General features: G+C 39.8%; 1 long non-coding RNA gene across 1 annotated transcript; it reads left to right on the forward strand.

Annotated features, from left to right (window-relative positions):
• The first annotated feature begins 7,257 nt into the window (after window positions 1-7,257).
• LOC145407881 (uncharacterized) lies at window positions 7,258-13,865 on the forward strand. The gene is made up of 2 exons (XR_013898807.1): window positions 7,258-7,334; window positions 10,434-13,865. It is a non-coding gene; the product is annotated as an uncharacterized LOC145407881 (long non-coding RNA).
• The last annotated feature ends 10,162 nt before the right edge of the window (window positions 13,866-24,027 follow it).

A 24,027-nucleotide genomic window follows, 5' to 3' on the forward strand; every position in this document is an offset into this window, starting at 1 on the left:
ACAGCCAATGTTTTTAACCAAAGGGCATGAAATCTGACTCGGTTATAGATGTTCACTCCAGCAAGGTTTTGGGAAGGGTGAAACCACTGAGGGTCGCACCTCACGGGGGAGGGGGCAGGCTTCGGGGCTTCCAACGAAATTAAACTTGGCCACAGTTTACAAAGTATGAACACGTTATATTTATTTATTTATTTATTTATTTTGTTAAGAACCAAAGGCCAGGAGATCGCAAACAGTTCCTTACAAGAGAAAAAAAAATACAACAGAGAGCCAAATTCAAGATCTGTTCATTTCAGTCTGCAGATTGTTAGGTGTTTATCCAGGCCACATATTAGGCAGATGGGACCCCTCATGACCTCCCCTATGGGTGAGATTCAGCCCCCGGGTAGGAGTGGGAGTTTTTACATGAGGATGATAATCTCCAAAATGATAAACCATTACTTGGGCCACATTTTAAGCAGCGTGAGACCCCCAAAGGGGGGGAGGGAGCTTGACCAAATCCTTTATGCATGGTCATTGTCTTTAATTTAGGAACACGAAATATTATATACTGGTAGACGATCACCCCGACAAGGTTTGAGGCAGAGTGAGATCTTGAAGGCCATCCTCATGAGGACAAGTAAATAATTACATCTTTCCCCTTATTTCAGGGTTGGGTGCGGCTATCGAAAGTGTCACTGATCGTTTTCCTTTCCAAATTACTTTTTTTCCTTTATTGGGGGGTTGGGTGCGGCTATCAAAGGTGTCAGTTGTCTTGTTCTTTCATAGGGATGAAGTATGTGGAGGGGATGCCAGACTACCAGACCACTCAGAAGACGACGATGATTTAGAAGAATAAGGATATGAAGAAGAAGAAGAGGGGAGGATGAGGAGGAGGAGGAAGGATGGGTAAATTTACACTTCCGTCCAGGCACGAGTTCGGCTCAGGACCTTCCTAAACTCGCCCTAGTCACGAATAAGCTGCCTCGGACGGGCTTACGACGCGACGCAGGTCATGTGGTCAATAACGAAAGCACATATATTCCTGCGATGTGGTTGGAAGGAGGGAGAACGAAGGAAGGACTAAAAGAATGATGATGATGATGATGATGCCAGCAACAACAACAACAATAATGATAAGAATGATAATAATAATAATAATAATAATAATAATAATTATTATTATTATTATTATTATTATTATGATTATTATTATAATCATAATAATAATTATAATAATAATAATAATAATAATAATAATAATATATTATCCACAATAATAATAATAATAATAATAATAATAATAATAAGGATATTAATAATAATCTGTTTATCTGTCTATTGCCAGACGCCTTAATCCCGTAAGGGGTGGGTACAAACAAATCACCTCCATTTCGCCCTGTCCAACGCTGTTTCACTGCCATTCTTCCAGGTCACACCCCTGTCTCTCATTTACCTCTTCACTCCATTCCTTCATTTCATCATCAGCCTTCCCCTCCCTCTCCCCCCCCCCTCCACCTCACTCACATACACTCTCCTTGTAAGTCTCTTACTCTTCATCCTCTCCACAAGACCAAACCACCTCAGTGTGTTTCTCTTAAAGCTTCTTATGACACCTACATCCACACCACAACGTTACTTCATTTCATTTGCCAGTCTGTCTCTCCACGTGACTCTACATGCTTCTCTCAAATAACTCACTTTCACTGCTCTCACCCTTGTGTCCCTCCAACAAGGTCCATGCTTCACTGCCATACGTAAAGGTTGGTATCATAATACTGTCATGCAGTAACTTTTTCACTCCCATGCTCACTTCCTTGTTTCTTATCACTGTTTTCAAAGAACCAGCAGTCTTTTCTACCTAGCTGCACCCTTTCAAGTACTTCACCCTCTAAACTTCCATACTTACTCATCACACTACCCAAGTACTTAAATGCACTCACATTTTCCAATTCCTCCTCATACAATCTCACTTTACATTCACTGACTTCACATCTCTCAAAGACCATCATTTTACTCTTCCCTACATATTCACCTTTCGATTCCATTTCCCACACATTCTTCCAGACTCATTCACCAAGCCTTGCAGCTCCCTTGCGTCTTCAGTTAACAACACAGTATCATCTGCAAACAACAACAGGAGTTTCCACACATTGCCCTCTCTCATTAGGGCAGCTACAACATCCACTGTCTAACCTTGTTTCTCTTTTATAACGCCATCCATATACAGATTGAACAACAATGGAGACATGACACATCCCTGTTTCAGTTCAACTTTCAAATAGAAAAATTCACTCAGCTCACTGTCCACATGCACTGCAGCCTTAGCACCCTCATAAATACTCTTCACGGCATTCAGCAACTTCCTATTTACTTAATGTTTTCTTAATACTGTACTTTCCACAATCCTTGTCTTTCCACCCTGTCATATGCTTTCTCCAAATCCATGAAGGCCCCATATAACTTCTTTCCCTTTTCTATAAACATTCATCTAAAGACCTCAGAATGAATATCTGATCTACACAACCTCTTCCCTTCCTAAAATCTCCGTTCTTCTTCAACTTATTCCCCTGTTATTTCCCTAACTATGTCAATAATTATCCTATCATATACTTTTCCTATTACACTAAGAAGATAAATGCCACTATGATTACCACACACTTCTTTTTCCCGTTTTCCTTCGTACAGGTGGATAATGATACTTGACTACCAGTCCTCCGAGACATTACCTGCCTCCCAGACCAATCTGCATATCTTTCATATCCATGCTACTACCATCTCTCCCCCATGCTTCAGCATTTCACCATAACTCCATCATTTCCTGGGGCTTTCCCCATTTTGACTTTATTCATTGCCTCCACAACTTCATTCTACGGATATCTTCATTTCTTCTCACATCCCTCTTTCTCCCAGCCATTCCCCAGCCGCTTATATTCTCATTACTTTCATACTCTATGTTCAACAGTTCCATAAAGTGTTCTCTCCATCTGCTCACTTTTTCTCCCATCGCCACTATAGTCTATTTGATTGATCTGTGTAGCTGAGATGCATGGGCCGAGTAGTGTGTGTTTGAGTAGTGGCTGCCGATTGGATGCCAATGATATAAATCTACACCTATTCTTATTTTAACTCATATATTTATAATTTTAAACTGCCTTCAGTACAAGCTGCCAGATTAAATATGAACTAATTTCTGAAGCTGAAGAGGTCTAAATTAGCTTTAAAAGCTTACTGTTATTGAAGAAAATTAAAGTTGATTGTAAAGTTTCTTAAAACGATGAGTGACGTTTGAAACAAATTATTCACCCATCGTGTACAACGACGTCCTCATGTTGCACTAATCCACACACTGTGTACACCTACTTCTGCATGTTGCGCTATAAAATCCACCCATGGTGTACACCTACGTCCGCATGTTGCACAACAATACATGCCCGCACTTACAGTACTTCAATGACATCAGCAGCAGCCAATCAGCAGCTGCGTATCAAACACACCCTACTTGCTGCATACATCTCAGTTGCAAAGGTCAATCAAACAGACTATAGTAATCTACCATTTTTTATCTCTTACCCTCCAACAAACTTCTTTAACTCCCTGTCTAACTCTCTGTACCTCTCTCCAGAACTTTTTCTTACATTCCTTCCACTTTGCACTCAAATTCCTTCCAAATTCCCCATCCACTCTCTTATTACTATCTCTTACTATTCATTTCACCTCTCTCTTCCTCTCTACATATAATGCTCTCTTCTGTCTCTCAACTTCTTCCACACGCCTATTCCACATTCACTCACTACATGTTTTCCTCTTTTGTGTCACAGCTTGACTCACCTCTTCATTTCACCATGGTGTTTCTTGCACCCCCTTTCGTCTTCTCATCACCCCACTCACCACCTCACATGCTGGAAAGATTTCCTCTGTAAATGAACATCTTGCACACACCTTCCACGTCCCCTATCTGATCCAAAATCATGTATACCCAATGACTCCTCCACTTCTTTCTTATAATCTGCCTTTTTTCCATCCTCTTGTAACCTTTCTACCCTTCTTGTAAGAACTACTTCCTCCTGTCCCTCTTTTTTTTCTGTTTCTCCACTTCATTTCAACCTTGACTTTCACCACTAACAAGTGGTGGTCAGAAAGTCCACACCCCCAACCTCTATATGCTCTTGTATCCATTACCTGACGCCTCATTCTCTCATACACACTCACATAATCATCCTTTGCCTTCCATTGAGTCAGATCACCACCCACCCTTCTCATCACTCAATACGTATACCTGTGGATCATTTTGTGCCTGAAGAGGGAATTGGCTATCACCAACCCCTCCTGGCACAAATGTCCATTAGAGCACTGCCATTCTCATCCACATCTGCAGGCACACCCCACTCACCAACTACTCCATCCACCTTCACATTCCCTACTTTTCCATTGATATCTCCAATAAAAAACACTCTTTCATTCCTTTCAAACATTTCCATGCACTCTTCCACTTTTGTCCAGAACTCATCTATCTATCTATCTATCTATCTATCTATCTTTTGCCAGACGCCTCAATTCTGTTTAGGGTGGCCACAAACAAATCGCCTCCACGTCGCCCTGTCCCCCGCCATTTCACTGCCCTGCACCCAACTCACACCCCCCTTTCTCATATACCTCTCCACCCCATCCCTCCATCTCATCCTCGGCCTCTCCCTCCCTCTTCCCCCCTCCACCTCACTCACATACACTCTCTTCGTCAGTCTCTCACCCTGTATCCTCTCCACATGGCCAAACCACCTCAGTGTGTTCCTCATAACGCTTCCTATCACATCCACATCCACACCACAATGCTCCTTTATATCCTCATTCGTCAGCCTGTCTCTCCATGTGACTCCACAGGCTCCTCTTAAATAACTCATTTCCACTGCTCTCACTCTTGACTTGTGTCCTTCCAACAACGTCCAAGCTTCACTTCCATACGTTGGAGTTGGTATCACAATACTGTCATGTAGTAACTTTTTCACTTCCATGCTTCACTTATTCTTATTATTCACTCATCGTCACCCCGAAATCGAAAACAATCAATAATTACACACACACACACACACACACACACACACACACACACACACACACACACACACACACACACACACACACGTAAACGTACCCTACACAACCCAAACCCACACACTACCATCCAGTTGCCTTCAAGACTAGCAACACCCCTCCTGTGGCAAATTATTCTGGATATGTAATATCCATATCCTCTTTTATATATTCTTGATGCAAAGTATATGGATATGAAAACGATATATATAAGTAGAAGAAAAAATAGTGGTGCAATATGCAATACAAATCACCCAGGAAGAGGTGTTAAGGAGACACGAGTGTTACCTGGAATCACCTGACCAAAAAGGTAAACAAACTGAATTTCGAAAAAGATTAAATTATTTTGCCATCCATAAATTTCCTTTTTTAAATCAGTTATAATAATTTGCTATTCATAGTCTTTTATTTTTGGTTTGTGATATGTTATTTTTATTATTAGCAAAGACAATGAAATTATTAAATGTTTACCTTTATCTATTTGCCTGTTTATCTACCTGTCTGTCTGTCTGTTTATCTATCTTTTCATCTATCTGTGTCTGTTTATATCTTTCTGTCTGCTTATCTATCCATCTGTCTCCCTGTATACCGATGTATCAGTCTTGATACCTATGTATGTAAATTTTCATCAAGTATACCTTTATCTATCTGTCAAATTATCTATATATCCATATTTATATCTATTTATCCATCTGTCTATCTACAAACGTACTCTCAATATCATTTTTGTTTTTCATTCAACCTCAACTTCTATTATTTTTCTTTTTTCAGGGAACAAAGAACCAGTAAACCATTCCTTCCAACAAAAAAAAAAGAACCAAATTCAAGATCTGCGTATCCTTCAATCCATTTTTATATTTATCTATCTATCCATCCATCTATCTACTGTATATTTATCTATCCATCTCTGTGTATCTATCCATCCGTCCATCTATCCACCTACATATCTACAAATACTTATCCATCTACTCATCCATCCATCTATCTATCGTAATAAGCAAGGTGTGTGTGGAGTTAAGTGCTTGTCTCTGAATTCCACCAATACTTACTCTCCTCACAATTGACACACTTCATTATCGTTTATTTTGCAGTGTTACGACTTGCTTCATTCAATTCCTACTGTAAAATGGTAGTAGTAGTAGTAGTAGTAGTAGCAGTAATAGTAGTAGTAGTAGCAGCAGCAGCAGTAGTAGTAGTAGCAGTTTGACGTTCGGAACAGCTCTGTTCCCGCTGACGCCATTTCGTTCCCTCTGTAGGCTAGGAGTGTCAATACCGTGATCCTGAACCGTCTCATGATGGGGGCAGGTCTAGTTCCGCTGGTTGGGGGGGGGATGGGGGTGCCGTCTGTTGGGTCAGGCTGGCTGGCGGGTCCAATACAGAATTCGTCCCTGTGGAAGATGTAGTTGTGATGATGATGATGGTGATGAGGAGGAGGATGTTGGTGATGATAATGATAATGGTTGTGATGATGAGGATGATGATAAAGATGATGATAATGGTGACGATGATGAGGAGGAAGAGGATAAAAGCAAAGAATGATTATTGGTCTCTACCTCCACCTTTATCATATATGTATTCTTTTCACTTTAACTTGGATAGAGAGCTGCAAAAGGGGGGGGGGGGATGTAACGGGAAAAGGTCATGGAGGAATGATGTTAATTTTCCTCCCATCCCTCCCTCTCTCTCACCTGGCACAATACACACACACACACGTTCATAACACCCCCTTAAATCTACACACACACACACACACACTTCTCATACGTGAATGGGGTCCAAGTGGGGCACAAACTGCTGCCTCTTCATAATATACACAATTTTCAATATAAGGGGCTAATTTTTCGGTGTATAAAGAGAGGTGTCTTCACCCCCATTGAGCTCTGTAGTAACACATTCTGAAAATGACTGTTTTCTTTGGGACTCGTTAAGGTTTATTAGTAGACTAAACACTTCCTAAAACTTTATAAAGGTGAGGAATTTTTGTATTATATCTGACCTTTTAATTAACACCGAACAAACAATAACAATAATTCTCTATATAGCAGTATATGACAGTTCCATCTGTTTCCTGATTGGCTAGTTTTTATGACGTCACTAGCTCCGCCCCCTCACCACACTTGTGGCTGCTGGGCCAGCCGTCACTGTGGGACTGGGTCGGGAATGTGGGAATTCAGTGTGGACCCTGACACCAAGGTTGGTGAACGCCATGGCTCCTTTTGCTCTGCTCTGCGTTATACTGGCTGTTCTTCCTGCTTTGAGTTCAGGTACGGTAATTTATGATTTTTTTTTTTTTTTTTTTTTTTTGAGAGTCGTGATGTTAGACTCCTTTGAAATTTCATTATACCTCTACACTAGTGATTCATTCTGTCAGCAAATCGATATCCTCTCGTGTTTAATAAATGCAAAGTACCGAATGTCGATATGGAATTTTAAACCGAGATTTCGTTGCACATTTTCCTCAGCGGTTTATTCTCATCATTGCACACTGATATGCTCTTCCTTTAGAGCAGACAATTTCAATATTAAACAATATAAAAAAAACGCTCAATAGTTCAGAGATGCTTTATGCAAAAATAATAATAATAATAGGCTACATCGCTAAAGAAGAGCCGTTATGAAACCTACTATGCCACTAAGAACGATAATACTCGCTATGTATAATGTTGTTTTTTTCATGGATTTACACACACACACACACACACACACACACACACACACACACACATTTCTTTGTTTTGTCAGTGACATTTTTGTTCTTAGATATGACTTTCGCTGCATTTTATATAACTTTTATTTTGTCAGTGACATTTTTGTTCTTATATATGACTGTTTCGCTGCATTTTTACTTTACTATTACTACTACTACTGTTATTATTATTATTATTATTATTATTATTAGGAGTAGTAGTAGTAGTACTAGTAGTAGTAGCAGTAGTAGTAGTAGTAGTAGCAGTAGTAGTAGTGGTAGTGGTAGTAGTAGCAGTAGCAGTAATATGATTACTACTACTGCTACTATTATCATTATTATTTTTAATATTATGATGATGATGATGATGATGATGATGATGATGATTATTATCACTATTATTATCCTCACCATTATTCCATATGGTGGGGATATAGGAATCGCCCCTGTCCGTCCGTCTTTCCGTCCGGGCCTGTATCTCGTAAACTACCAGGTGGATTGGCTTCCTATCACACAGAAAGATAGAGTATGTGTCGTAGTTGATGCCCGTATAGGTAAAATTGCCATATTGTCTGTACTTCACGAGCTATGACAATATAAGGAAAAATCTGTCTTGTTACCTCCACCAAGGAGGTTATGTTTTACCCCGCGTTGGTTGGTTGGTTTGTCTGTCTGTCTGTTTGCAGACAGACAGATTAAATTTGATTAAATTTTGTGGAAGGGTGGGCCATGGGCCAAGGAAGAATGATTAAATTTGGGGGCGGATCCGGATCCGGAGTATCCCGCACAATATCTCCAAAAGTTCGCAATGAATTTCAACGAAATTTTATGGAAAGATGGGCCATGGACCAAAAACGAACTGATTAAATATGGGGGGGCATCCGGATCCTATACCCACTCATACGGATCTGTATCCTTCTTAATGGCAATGGTATTGGCGGAGGTATGCGCTCTTCCAGCGCTTTCTAGTGTTATATTCTGCAAACTTCTTGCTGGATTCTCTTCATAGCTTACAGAAAAATAGAGTATAAACCGTGATTTATGTCCTTATGTATGAAACTTTCACATTTTAAATATTTTACGAGCTATATCAAAACATGGAAACTAATCTGTAAATAGCTGTATCTCGGAAACTACTTGCTGGAACATCTTAACGTCTTAAAGAACAAGAAGCGGTACCAAGGCACAGCAAACCTGTGTCCGGCAGTCATTTTAGTGCTGGCGTGTAAACACAACAGGATATCTAGTCAAAGATGTCACCAAATTTGGAGTAAATCGGGTGATAATTGACGATGCACCTTTAGGTTTTGGTTCCAAGTCGATGTGACGAATTTGAAAACGGTTATGGGATTTTTTTTTTTTTTTTGGGGGGGGGTGTCCACAGCCTGGGTCTGGGCCCATTCTGGGCCAAAATGTAATCAGGTCTTCAGAAAGTCGAAGCCCCTCATCCCTGTGATTTTAGTCAAAATCGGATCTCTAGTTTTCACGTAAAGTTGTTGACAGACAGACAGAGGGTCAAACAAACAGAGTAAAAATAATAGCCTACCAATCTCCAAGCTCCTCCGGGGCTGGGACAGGTAAAAATAGTGTACGAGTCCTAGTTTATGCCCCTATACATACATACATACATACATTATACATTATTTATTATATATATATATATATATATATATATATATATATATATATATATATATATATATATAAACATATACCTGGTATATATATATATATATATATATATATATATATAAATAAAAATATAGGTGGTATATATATATATATATATATAAATATATATATATATATATATATATATATATATATATATATATATATATATATATATATATATATATATGAAATTGGCATAACTATTAGTGCATTTCTACATATTCTTTACCGCATGATGAGGATACGTCTTTGGTAAAGGCTTGTTATTATTGATGTTATCATCATTATTATTATTACTGCTAGTATTATCATTATTATTATCATTGCTGTTGTTATTATTATTACTATTATAATTATTATTATCATTGTCACTATCACTACTATCATTATCACTACTACTATTATCATTATCACTACTACTATCATCACTACTATTATTATCACCAGTTCTATTATTTTTGTCACTAGTACTATTATTATTATCATTACTACTATTATCATCTTCACTGCTACTATTATCCTTTCTATTATTATTATTACTACTATTATCGCTACTATTATCATTATCACTACTACTGTTATTATTGTCACTACTACTATTAATGTTATCATCATTACTACTATTGTTATCATTATAACTATTATTAAAATCACTACTTCTATCAGTACTACTGTACTATTATTTTCGTCACTACTACTAAAAATATTATCACTTCTGTTGCTACCATTACTGTTAATATCATCACTTCTACTATTATAATCACTAATACTTTTATCATTATCACTACTACTATCATTATCACTACTATTAGTATTATCACTACTATTATTATTACGATTACCACTACTAGTATTATCATTCTAACTACCATTATTATCACTATTTCTGTTATCATTATCAATACTGCTGTTATTATTATCCTAATCACTACTACTTTTATTATCAGTACTACTAATGTTATCATCACTACTACTCTTGTTTTTACTTCCTAACCCACAACAGTCACAGCAATCCCCCCTCCGTGTGGGCCTGATCCCTGCTGCTACAAGGTTGCAAACGGCAAGTGTTACTGCCAGCCATCCTGCATCTACAGGTTGAAGAGGTCGTCCGAGGAGACGACCACAACGACAACGAAGACGACCAGTACGACTCGAGGTGACCCCAGCATCGGCAGTGTGAGTAGTGGTAAAGGTCGTCGTGAAGCCCCCAGTGGTCGTCGCGCAGTATGGCAGTCGTAAGCAAGAACTCGGCTCCATTATCCTCAACAAGAACGACAACAACAACAACAAAAACAACAATAACAGAACAACAAGAATGACAAATAAACAAGAACAAATAACAACAACAACAATACCACCACAACAACTACAAAAACAAAGTAAAAAACAAGAAACAAACAACAACAAAAACAATAACAAGAAACCATCAACAACAAAAACAATGACAAATACAGTCCTTTCACCTTAGCTTGGCCCAGATTTTCGTCCCTTTGCAGCTTATTTCACGTAGCTCAGTGACAGAATAAGACAATGCTACAGCTCTACATCCCTCCCATAGCACTTCTTCGTGACTAGCAATATGAAGGGATTAATGAGGGCTACATCTCCCCCTCCCTTGTTCAAAATTTCCCTCCTGTGCTTAATAAAATCGCTTGGATGTGATATGGATTACATGAAAAGGTAAAAAAAAAAAAAAAAAAAGATAATTCTCTCTCTCTCTCTCTCTGTCTCTCTCTCTCTCTCTCTCTCTCTCTCTCTCTTGCCAGATATATTGTTAATAGAGTGAAATACCATGTCTCATTATCCTGTGTGGTGTGGTGTTGCGTGGGTGTTACTGACTGGCTTGGTATTATCCTGTGTGGTGTGGTGTGATTGCTACTGACTAGGGTGGTATTATCCTGTGTGGTGGTGTGGTGTGGCTATTGGTGACTGGTGTGGTATTATCCTGTGTTGTGGTGGGGTGTCGAAATATTGATTGGTGTGGCATTGTCCTATGTGGTGGTGTGGTGTGGGTATTATCGACTGGTGTGGTATTGTCCTGTGTTGTGGTGTGGTTATCATCGACTGGTGTGGTATTATCCTGTGTGGTGGTGTGGTGTGGTGTGGTGTGGTTATTATTGACTGGTGTCGTATTGTCCTGTGTGGTGGTGCGGTCTGGTGTGGGTATTATTGACTGGTATTATAGACAGAGAAATCTAGACAACAACAGCCCCCTTGCTTCTTCAGGTTGTCTGGTAGAGAGTTTAAATGGCTGGAGGCCTTAGAAAGAGGGAAAGACTGACTGAGGGTGATAGTTCCTCATCTGACATACGGTTAAGATGATGATGGAGATGATAAATAATGGGGAGGAGGAAGAGGAGAATGATGAAGGTGGTAGTGGTGGCTGTGGTGGTGATGATGGTGGATAATGAGAAGAAAAAGAACGGTATTGGTGGATATTCTGTAAAACCTTTTCGTTGGCAATTTAATATATACTTTTTATTTTTTATGACACAATGAACGGAGGAAGAAAAAACAAAGGAAATAAAAAAACAAGTGCGTGTGCCTAAAGTCATCCTCCATTCAAAAAATACAGATAAGAACTGGATATAAATAAAAGTGGATTAAATGTTTGTGGGAAGCAACTCCCACGAAGTGATTTCCAGAGAGTAGTAGTTCTGGGGATAAATGTATTTTGATAAGCAGAGGTTCTGCATTGCGGGGGAGAGAGTGTGAGTTCACGGGCTCTCCCACCTGCCCGAGTATTTCGAGGGAAAATGTGGAGGGGAGGCACAATTGAAGGAAGTTCTTCAGAGGAGTTGCGGTAAAAATATCGGTATAATAATGCTAAAGATTCAACATCTCTACGTACTGATAATGGAGGAAGATCCACCGTAATGGCAGGATTATTGATTAATCTAATAGCTTTATTTGAACTTTGTCCAACTGTCTCGTTGCAACTGCTCCACATCCACTCCACAGTGGCGAACAGTATTCAATCTAAGAACGCACTTGACTTTTTGTATATTGTGGCCAACTGCTCGTCAGTGAAGAATTCACGAACTCTGTACAGAGTCCCAGTTTTTTAGAAGCATTTTTAGGGAGGGATTTAACATAAGCTCTCCCGTTTAGGTTGGTGTTTGGTTTGACACCTAGGACATCAAGTGTAGTGGATATGGGAATAATGACATCATTTAAAGTTATGTGGGAATCTGACGGATTCTTTCTGTTGGAGAAATTGATGTATTTAGGTTTCTGAGCATTAAATGACACTAGATCTGTCTGTACCTACTGATTATTTTTTAGAAAGGTCCTGGTTCAGAGAAATTGCTGTGTTTATTAGGGAATTTATGATATCATTGTATAAAGGAGGTACTAAATGTGAAAGAACTATGAAGTGTCGAGTCATCAGCATAAGAGTGTATTGGGTTGTGAGTGACAGATAAGGAGGTCATTGACATGAATGAGAAAGAGAGTTGGGGCCAAAACTGATCCCTGAGGTACGCCAGCATTATGGACTGAAATTGGGAATAATTTTTTTCTACCAATACTAGTATTTTTCTATAATGAATTTAAGACGAAATTAGAGGAACCAGTGAGGCAAGGCCCCAGTGTGACATGTTAGACAATATGACCTGCTGCCACACTCTGGTAAATGCTTTTGAAAAACCAAATGCTATTGTGTGTGTTTCACCATGTTGATCTATTATTTTGTTAATCTAATGGGTAAGAAGGCAAAAAATGTCTACAAGTGAACGTTCTTGTTTAAAACCATACTGCCGATCATTGATTAATTTATTGATTTCTAGGTGCTTGACTATGTGTTTATTAGTGTCTCAAAAACTTTACAAAGAACGGAAATTATAGCGATTGGTCTATAGTTTGTTGGATCAGATGTGGGTCCCTTCTTAGGAACAGGGTGGATACAGTATTTGCTTCTTTCCAAGAGGCTGGAAAACTTGAGGTAAAGGTGCATAAGCAGAAAAATTTTTCCAATACAGGAACCAACACTGGGGAGCAATTTTTAAGTACAGCACAATTGAAGGAATTTCATCTGGACCAGTAGCTTTATATACTGAGAGATTCTGTAATACAGCCTGTACGTATCTTATGTGAATCTTGAAAGGGGGTATTTGAGGGGTATTAAAATCAAGTACGGGAATACTGTGACTTTCTGTGTTTAGGGATGACTGTTGAAAAAATATCAAGAAGAAGGTTGACTTTTCCGCATGGGTCACTTACTAAATTTCCACTGGGGGATTGTAACAGTGGAATGGAAGAGATGGTAGTGAAGTTAGATTTGAATGAATTAAGGGCAGACTAGAATATTTTATTATCATTTGGGTTGTTTAGTTGTTTGTTAGCTTGTCTATGAAAAATAAATTTGATTTAGAAAGATTGATAATAGTTTTGGCACAGTTTCTGATATTTCTATAATAAAGGCTTCTTAAAGGTACAGGCTCATTTAGTTTTGGTCCTTGTGTAGGCCTAAGTGTTATAGGCTCTTGTTTCTTGTTATATTACTCTATCACAACTGTGGTCAAACCATTCAGGTGAATTACATCTTTTTCTCTAACTCTGATGGGGAATGAATGTTTGCATGCCGACTTTAATGTAATCTGTATGTGGCCCAATGTGGAGTTTGCATCTTGAGAGAAACAGGAGGTCCAAGAAACTTCCATGAAAAAATTTTGGAAACCCTCCCAGTCTGCCCTGTTGTAGTGCCATTTAGACACCATAAGAGGTTCAGAGCAGGAGGACGTGGTAGGTGTTGAACTGGTGGCTTGTATCAGACAATGATCAGAGGATCTGAAGGGGGACTTCACTTCGACATAATAATTATCTGAATTGGTTGTTTGAAACACGTCCAATAGGTGGAGATTTTGATTGGAGTTGTCTGGTACACGGGTTGATTGACTAAGTGGGTGAGATTAAATAAGCCTGCAGATAGCTCACATTCAAGACCAGAGTCGTCAGCTCTGGCTGAATAAGTGAGCCATCCAACATCATGGACATTAAAATCACCCAGGATAGTAATTTCTGATGCAGTATTAATGTTGATTACACTTAGTTGTGAATACAGTCAAATAAACTTGGTGCTTGAGGGGCATTAGGGGAACAAGAAACACAACAGAAATGCTAAATTTTACCCAAAGAATTTAATTTGTATATGGAATAGTCGAAATAAGGAGAATTAAATTTAGTAATCCCCTCCACGGCAATTTCTTATTTAGCAAGGAAACATGCTCCGTTGGGTCTGGAATTTTGAATCGAGATATAACAGGAAAATTAATCTAGCTAAATCGGAGGTGAAGCTTACCTGAGTCTCTGTCAAAAATAACAATTATGGGAATTCAAACTGGAGGAAATTGTGAAAAGAGTTGATGTTGGATTGAAGTCCCCTAATATTGTAGAAGAAATTTTCTTTTATACTCACTGACGAGCAGTTTTGGGGCGCCACAATACTGAAGGTGGCACGGTAGCTTGATGACGACCGGGAGAGCCCTATGCAGACGACCCAAACCTGTCGGTAGTGGTCATCCGAGAAACCACTGCACTATTTCCCAGTACAGCAGCAGCCATGGTTATTTTTATGAGGGGGGTGTGTGAGCTGGGATATGTTGTGGAATGTGTATATGTAATGACAAGATCGGTGTTTTATGGAGAGAGGATAGCCGGTTTAAGGCAATATGATATAATGTGGATGTGTGTGTTATGTATGGAAGGCAGCCTGATGCCCTCTGATGTGTGAGGCAGAAAGATGTGTAACCAGCTACCAAGACCTGGCAGAGAAAATGGAATCCAGGCTATTCCTCGAGTCTCCTGTTACCTTGGCGGTAGTACTTCCCTGGGCGGGGCTGCCTACCCCAGTTTTCTTCTATAGTTTATTAATGCAAATTATGAAGGTACAGTATTTAAAAGATATACATAACATACGAGGGAATGATAACATGGGAGTAGGTAAAATAATTAGCCAAAGAGCAACTGTTAAGCCATGTCGTTTGAGAGAGAGAGAGAGAGAGAGAGAGAGAGAGAGAGAGAGAGAGAGAGAGAGAGGTTAGTTTTTGCTGACCTTACTGAATGAGATTCTGCCTCTCGTTTTTTTTTTTTTACTTCTCTCGTATTACACCATCATTCCCTTCCTTCCCCACTCCCCGTTCCCTCCCTCCTTCCCCCTCTCAGTAGTAGTGGTAGTGGTGTATAGATGTTGATGCTGTCTGTGTGGCCTAGCAGACCCATCGATCACAAAAAAACCAACACCTTCATGTGGCAGACAGCTCCTAGCCAGGGTGGGAACAGAGTCCTTCCACACGGCAAGGTGCAGGTAAAATGAAGGGGGCATACCCCCAAGAGGATGAGCTGTGTATAGGATATGTATGAGTAGTAGTGTCACCCAGATTTTGTCTACTTGGTAAATGTGGCTGTGTTTCCCGCCTGGGAATGTTGTTCATGGCCAGCTGTGTATAGGAGATATGTACGAATAGTAGTGTCAGCCCAGACTTTGTCTACTTGGTAAATGTGGCTGAGTTCCCCGCCTGGGAGTGTTGTGCATGGCCAGCTACCACGTCATTGCCATGGTAGTACCTCCCGGGGCGATGGTAACCATGCAGCTAGTACATTTTTGTTGGGCTAACGGGTGCTACACCTTGCCCAAGGGTGACCCGGGACTGTGCAGGGCAGGGGCGTCCATCTTCTCAGAACCGGACACATCACATGGCCGCATACCCATGATGTGTCTGGTAATGATGAGCAATTAATCAAATTATACTCGTTTCACTCTAATTTGGACCAGACTTTTTGGTTATTTTGTAGTTTCTTTCACACTCTACATTCCTTCCATAGCACTTCTTCATGACTGGCATCATATTCTAGTGTTAATCTCTTGTAACAGCTTATAATTCAAGATGGAGAGATGGCAATTTTAGGCCAAGTTAAAGTGAAAATAATATAATACACAATAGAGTATAGAGGAAGGCAAACAGTAGTAGGAAATCCATCATATTTTTTTTATACTGCAATAATAAAATAATGTGTTTTTCAAATTATTTAACTAGAATCACTTATTGAAAATGTGCTTAATTATGAAGAAGCAGTTTTTGTCTCATTTAAACCCACTTCAGATGTAAAATGAACTTAGTTATCTATCTAGCTTTTAATCTATTATCCATCTATCTATTATGTATAATCTATCAATGACTATATATATGTATGTATGTATGAAAGGATGGATGGATGTATATGACCATATGAGACAGACAGAAAGACAGACAGACAAACAGACAGAGAGGGAGAGATTACGCTTCTCTCTCTCTCTCTCTCTCTCTCTCCACACACACACAGACACACACACACACACACACACACACACACAATACTTTCCTCTTTTCCTGCCCCACTAATACCAACCTCATCCCCACAAATCAATCGAAGGGAGAATATTGGTGGGTTAGTGAGAATTTCCCCAGTGTTTGTTCACTTTGAGGTTGTTACTCTGTGCGAAAAAGTGTAGATTTATTAACTAAAATGATAGAGTGAGAGACTGACAAGGAGAGTGTATGTGAGGGGTAGGGGAAACTTGAGGATGCGATACAGGGATGGAGTGGAGAGATATGCGAGAGGATGGGGAATGAGGCTGACTAGAAGCTTATATATGAGTGAGGTGGAGGGAGAGACCAGGGATGAGATGGAGGGATGGATTGGAGAGATATATGAGAGGACGGGGAATAAGAGACTGACCAGAAAAGTATATGTGAGGGGTAAGGGCAAACCTGAGGATGATGCAAGAATGGAGTGTAGAGATATATGGGAGAGGGGGGTGGATAATGAAATTGACTAGGGGGAGTATATGTGCAAGGTGGAGGGAACCAAAGATGAGATGGATGGACAGATGAGTGGTGGGACACACATATATGAGTGAAGATGGTGATTCAGAGATTGGCTAGAAAAGCTACAATTGCTACTACTACTGCTGCTGCTGCTGCTGCCGCTGCTGCTGCTACTACTACTACTACTACTACTACTACTACTACTACAACTACTACTACTACCACTACTACCACTAGTTACTGCTACTACTGCTACAACTAAATCACACACACACACACACACACATATATATATATATATATATATATATATATATATATATATATATATATATATATATATATATATATATATATATATATATATATATATATTGTTACGGAACAGAGAGAGATAATGAACACTTCAAGTGAGAATACTAAAATCACTACTGTCCCGCAAAGTTCTAGGTTCAAAACAAAAGAGTTAGGTAAAATTACAAGTTAAAGTTTAATGTTCAAACTAACAACTAAACATTCAGGACTCATAAGGATAATGTAATGGCAAAAAACAGGTTAAATATATGGTTAACTGCAATAGCCCTATTAATACGAAATTAGCAAGAGTAAATTTATCTAAGTCAGCCCTGATAAAATGAGAAAACAGGATAATGCTCAGTTAATGCAAGATATATTATTACAGATACAAAATATTATCAATAATGGCTGGCATCAAAAACTCCACATGAACCACAAAACCTCACCAGGCCCACGAACTATCACCTTATGCCATACAGCACAAGAAAAAATGCAACAACACTCATACTCAAATTACACAGAAGCTAGATGGTTGGAGACTTCCTGAGCACTCACAGAAATAATAACAACTGTACAGGGGAGGACAGAGATGTGAACAAAATGAGGGGTAGATCTAAGTGGCAATTAATGCAGAGACTGAGCTCATTTATATAAGGGCCGGCAGAGCTTGATACAACTTGTAAGAAGGACGCGCAAATGAAGCCATAGGGGACAAAGAGTTGACACTCCTGCTCTGAACAACAGAAAGAATGATTTACTCTACTATAAGGGAGGAGAAGGGGGGAGTGAAGTAGAACACGGAAGCTTGGTCACTATGGAAGCCACGAGGCGAATCGTGATCAAACATGCAGCATATTGTACGTTAGAATTATACAAAGGATGATGAAATCATAGGCTATGTAACACCTCCCCACAAAAAAAAAAAAAAAAAAAATTACAAAGTAAATTTCTTATTAGTCTAAAACAATCTGTCTAAAGTCTAGATAAGCAATCTGCAATAACATTTTCTTTCCCCTTGACACGTTGTATGTCTAATGAATACTCCTGAAGAAGTAGACTCCATCTTGTCAATCTCTGATTTTTATCTTTAAACTTACTAAGGAATTTCAGTGGGTTATGATCGGTATAAATGACTATTGGGTCAAAACCAGAACACAAATAAAATGAAAAATCCTGTAAACCCAAAATCAAGGCCAAAAGCTCTTTTTCAATAGTTGAGTAGTTCTTTTCAGGTGGAGTGAACTTCTTACTGTAATAAGATGCAGGGTGTTCAATACCCTGATCATCCTCTTGGAGCAAAACAGCCCCAGCTCCTGTATCACTTGCGTCAACAGCCATCTTAAAAGGCTTAGCAAAATTTGGAGTAGCAAGCACTGGCTAACTTAATAGGATAGCTTTAAGTTTACTGAAAGAGGATTCACAGTTATCGGTCCAGACAAATTTAACTCCCTTTTTCAGTAGGTCTGTAAGTGGTGATACAAGAATTGAAAAGTTAAGAACAAATCTCCTGTAATAACCTACCATTCCCAAAAATCTTTGTAGCTCTTTCCTACTTTTAGGTCTGGGAAGATCACTTATAACCTGAACCTTAGCTGCTGGTGGTGCAACGTGTCGATCACCAATTACGTACCCAAGGTACTGAACTTTAGCTTGACCAAACTCACACTTTGATAAATTAGCTACAAGATTAGCCTGAACCAAACGCTCAAGAAATTTACTGACATGGCATAGGTGATCTTTCCAGTTGTCACTGAAGATTAATACATCATCAATATAAACAACACACCCTGCCAAACCCTCTGTTACTACATTCATGAGCTTCTGAAATGTGGCTAGTGCATTCTTCATACCATATGGCATTACAGAACATGCAAAAGTCTTTCCTAGTGTTACAAAACATGAGATCTCCCAAGCACATTCAGTCATAGGTACTTGCCAGTATCCCTTTAGCAAATCAAACTTACTTATGTACTTAACCTTTCCGATCTTGTCTATGCAATCTTCCACGCGAGGGAGAGGGTAAGTGTCTGTTTTGGTTATCTGATTTACACGTCTGTAGTCGATGCAAAGCCGCTGTGACCCACCTGGCTTAGGGACTAGAGTGACAGAACTCCACTCGCTCTGACAGGGCTCAATCATTTTGTGGTCCAATAGGTAGCCAAGCTCCTTCTGGATGAGAGGAACTTTCACTGGGTTCACACGGTAAGGAGGCAGTTTAATTGGCTTTGCATCTCCAACATCGACATCATGCATCAACACAGTGGTTCTTCCTGGAGTGGCACGGAACACTTGTGGGTACTCCTGCAGTAATGCCGAAAACTCCTGCCTTTCCTCGGGAGCTAGATGAGAAAGCTTAGTCTGGAGATCATTCATGATATCAGGATTCTTCCCCAAACTATCACTCAGGCTCATGCTGCATGGGAGAGCTTCACTTGCAGACTCGGGTGGAACAGCTACAGTGCAGACTGGGTTATTTTCGTCCCGCCTGTGATATAACTTTAGCATGTTGATGTGACAAAGTTGCTTGTTCTTTCTACGATCTGGTGTGGCGATGACATAGTTGACATCACTGAGTTTCTTCTCCACGAAATAAGGACCACTAAACTTGGCTTGTAGAGGTTGCCCATGTACCGGTAGCAGAATCAGAACCCGATCTCCTGGCTGAAAGTGGCGTAACCTGGACTTCTTATCATACCAAGTCTTCATCTTCTCCTGAGCAGCTCCTAAATTCTCTCTCGTCAGCTGTAAAGCAGTGGACAGCCGTTCTTTGAACTTCATCACATACTCCAGCAGGTTGACGTCATCTTCCTCCGACAGCCAGCATTCCTTGAGTAGCTTAAGGGGTCCTCTTACTTCATGGCCAAACAGTAGTTCAAAGGGTGAGAAGCCCAGTGATTCATTTGGAGATTCTCTTGCGGCAAATACAACGAATGGAAGACCTTTATCCCAGTCTTTCTGATGTTCCAAACAGTATTTCCTGAGAATTCATTTGAGTGTTTGATGGTATCTCTCCAACGCTTCCTTGGGTCTGGGGATGGTAAGCTGAAAACGTGATCTGGGAGATGCCCAACTCTTTCAGAGACTGCTTGAAAACATTTGACATGAAATTACTTTCCCCGGTCTGACTGTACCTCCTTGGGCAGACCAAACTTGGTGAAGAACCCCAGCATTTCCTTAACCAAGTTCTTTGCTGAGATATTTCTAAGGGGAATGGCTTCAGGATAACGAGTTGCCATATCAATCAGGGTCATCACATAAGAAAATCCCAAAGAAGTCTTAGGAAGAGGGCCCACAATATCCACCAACACACGGGTGAAAGGCGCCTCAAAAGGAGGAATGGGAACTTGAGGTGCAACCTTTTCGGTCTGATTACACTTCCCCACAACTTGACAGGTGTGACAAAACTTACAATACCAGGAAACATCTCTGAAGATACCTGGCCAGTAGAAGTGTTTCAAAATGCGTGCCACAGTCTTCCTCACTTCAAGGTGTCCTGCCAAACTGGAATCATGAGCCACTCTAATGATATCCTGCCTACAAACACGAGGGATGACAACTTGATGTACAACCTCCCATTCACAGTCGGCTGATGCTGTTGGGGGTCTCCACTTTCTCATAAGTACTCCTGACTTTATATAATAACAAGTAGAAGCACCAGCTGACTCTTCCTCACTGCAAGCAGAGTTAGCTAGACCTTTCAACTCAGGGTCAGCAACCTGCAACTCAACCAACTCTTGACGAGACAAATTATCAACACTATGGGGTACTGCCTCATCTGGTGAGTGGTCCAAATTAGCAAGAAAAGTGTCAGCTAGGATAACATCATCATCATCATTATCCTCTAAGTCACCAGTAACTTTAGACTTAGCCCTAGTGACAGCACATGCAGAGAACACATCAGGGATATCACAATCCTGGGTGGCAGTCACTGGTTCACTAGACAACCGAGGAGCCGGACACACCTGACTTCCGCCAATATCATTTCCAATTAAGAAAGTTACACCTGACATTGGAAGTGTCTTAACCAACCCAACCATAATGGAACCATTAACAAAACCAGACTCTAAATTCACTCTGCACAGAGGGACAGAGAAGTAATTATTCCCTACACCTTGTAAGATTACAGTTTCATCAGAGGAATTAACATTAGAGCCTAGAACACTGGTCAGCATAAGGGATTGGCAAGCACCTGTATCACGATATATTTTAACTGATTTCCTGTTATTACTGTCCAGAGGACTGACAAAACCATCAGACAGGAAATTAGCACATGAACTCTTGAGAGTGTCACCCACGTTACTGCTCAAAAGAGGAGCTTCATCATGAGCATTTAATTTACCTCACAAAGCAGGTTCAGTTCACTCGGTTAAAGAATTCTGGGAACTCTCAAGGGTGGACACTAGACCAATTGACTGAATATTTAAAGACTCCTTTTTGTTCACATCACGTTGTCTCCTGAAACATTTCTCTGTAGTATGACCAAGCTTACTACAATAAGTTTATTTACTTTTCTGAAATCTAGAGGTGGAGCTGGTATTTACTTCCTGAGAAACATCTTTATTCTCTTTCCTGTTACCTGTACTCTGAGTAGAGGCAACGTACTTACTTTCAGCTTTCCTTTTTTCTTTAGAATATCTCTTGTGAGTGAGAACATATTCATCAGCTAAAACTGCAGCATCAGACAAATTATCTATTCTTTTCTCATCAAGATATAGGCTTACATCTTTATTAATACACCTTTTGAAGTCCTCCAGCAAGATCATCTGCTTAAATTTATCAAAATCAGAATTTACATTCTTAGAATTTAACCACTGCTCTAACAGATCTTCTTTGATTTTTGCATACTCAACATGGGATTGCTTATCTTGCTTATAAGTTGTCCTAAATTTTACTCTATAGGCTTCAGGAACAAGCTCATAGGCCTTAAGAATCAAGCTCTTAACTACATCATAAATATCAGATTGATCCTGAGGCAAAGATGCATAAGTTACTTGAGCTTTACCGGTGAGAATAGTTTGAAGGAGTACTGGCCAATACTTTTTGGACCAATTAAAACCTGTAGCTACCCTCTCAAACAACTGAAAATACTTTGTTATATCAGATTCATTAAAAGGAGGGACAAGTTTAACATTTTTAGCCACATCAGAATCATCAGAGCTAGATGATCCAGTTCCACCTTGTTTCATGCGATACTCATGGTCTGCCTGAATCCTAGCAAGTTCAATTTGTGCCTGAGCCTGTGCCTGTGCCTCCTGAATACGAGCCTGAGACTCAGCCTCCTTAGCACGAGCCTGAAACTCAGCCTCCTTAGCACGAGCCTCCTGCAGGGCTAGCTATAACTTAGCTATTTCAATCTGCGTTTGCTCATCTGGAGGAGTTACATTAAACAAGCTTTTATTAATCATGCCAACAATTTGATCTTTAGAATGATGAGAGCGAACAGCAAATCCCAATTGTTGAGCAACAAGCTTAAGTTCATTCTTTGTTCTGCTTTCTGCATCACACACTGTTTGCACATTTGGCAAAAAATCTTTGGCTTCATCAGGAGTAGTAATAGTAGACATCATGAATAAATCACAGTCACAAAATATCAAGCAATATCCTTATGATAATATCCTGAATATCCTGATAAGAGGTCGCCAAATTTATGTTACGGAACAGAGAGAGATAATGAACACTTCAAGTGAGAATACTAAAATCACTACTGTCCTGCAAAGTTCCAGGTTCAAAACAAAAGAGTTAGGTAAAATTACAAGTTAAAGTTTAATGTTCAAACTAAGAACTAAACATTCAGGACTCATAAGGATAATGTAATGGCAAAAAACAGGTTAAATATATGGTTAACTGCAATAGCCTCTATTAACACGAAATTAGCAAGAGTAAATTTATCTAAGTCAGCCCTGATAAAATGAGAAAACCGGATAATGCTCAGTTAATGCAAGATATATTATTACAGATACAAATTATTATCAATAATGGCTGACATCAAAAACTCCACATGAACCATTAAAACCTCACCAGGCCCACAAACTAACACCTTATGCCATACAGCACAAGAAAAAATGCAACAACACTTATACTCAATGAGTTATTTAAGAGGAGCCTGTGGAGTCACATGGAGAGACAGGCTGACGAATGCGAATATAAAGGAGCGTTGTGGTGTTGATGTGGATGTGATAGGAAGCGTTATGAGGAACACACTGAGGTGGTTTGGCCATGTGGAGAGGATGGAGGGTGAAAGACTGACGAAGAGAGTGTATGTGAGTGAGGTGGAGGGGGGGAAGAGGGAGGGGTAGGCCGAGGCTGAGATGGAGGGATGGGGTGGAGAGGTATATGAGAGAGGGGGGTGTGAGTTGGGAGCAGGACAGTGAAATGGTGGGGGACAGGGCGACTTGGAGGCGATTTGTTTGTGGCCACCCCAAACGGGATTGAGGCGTCTGGCAATAGATAGATAGACTTATACTCAAATTACACAGCAGCCAGATGGTTGGAGAC

This window comes from Coenobita brevimanus, chromosome 74 (assembly GCF_032717465.1).
Source record: "Coenobita brevimanus isolate Jiangsu-jjx chromosome 74, ASM3271746v2, whole genome shotgun sequence".
NCBI lineage: Eukaryota > Metazoa > Arthropoda > Malacostraca > Decapoda > Coenobitidae > Coenobita > Coenobita brevimanus.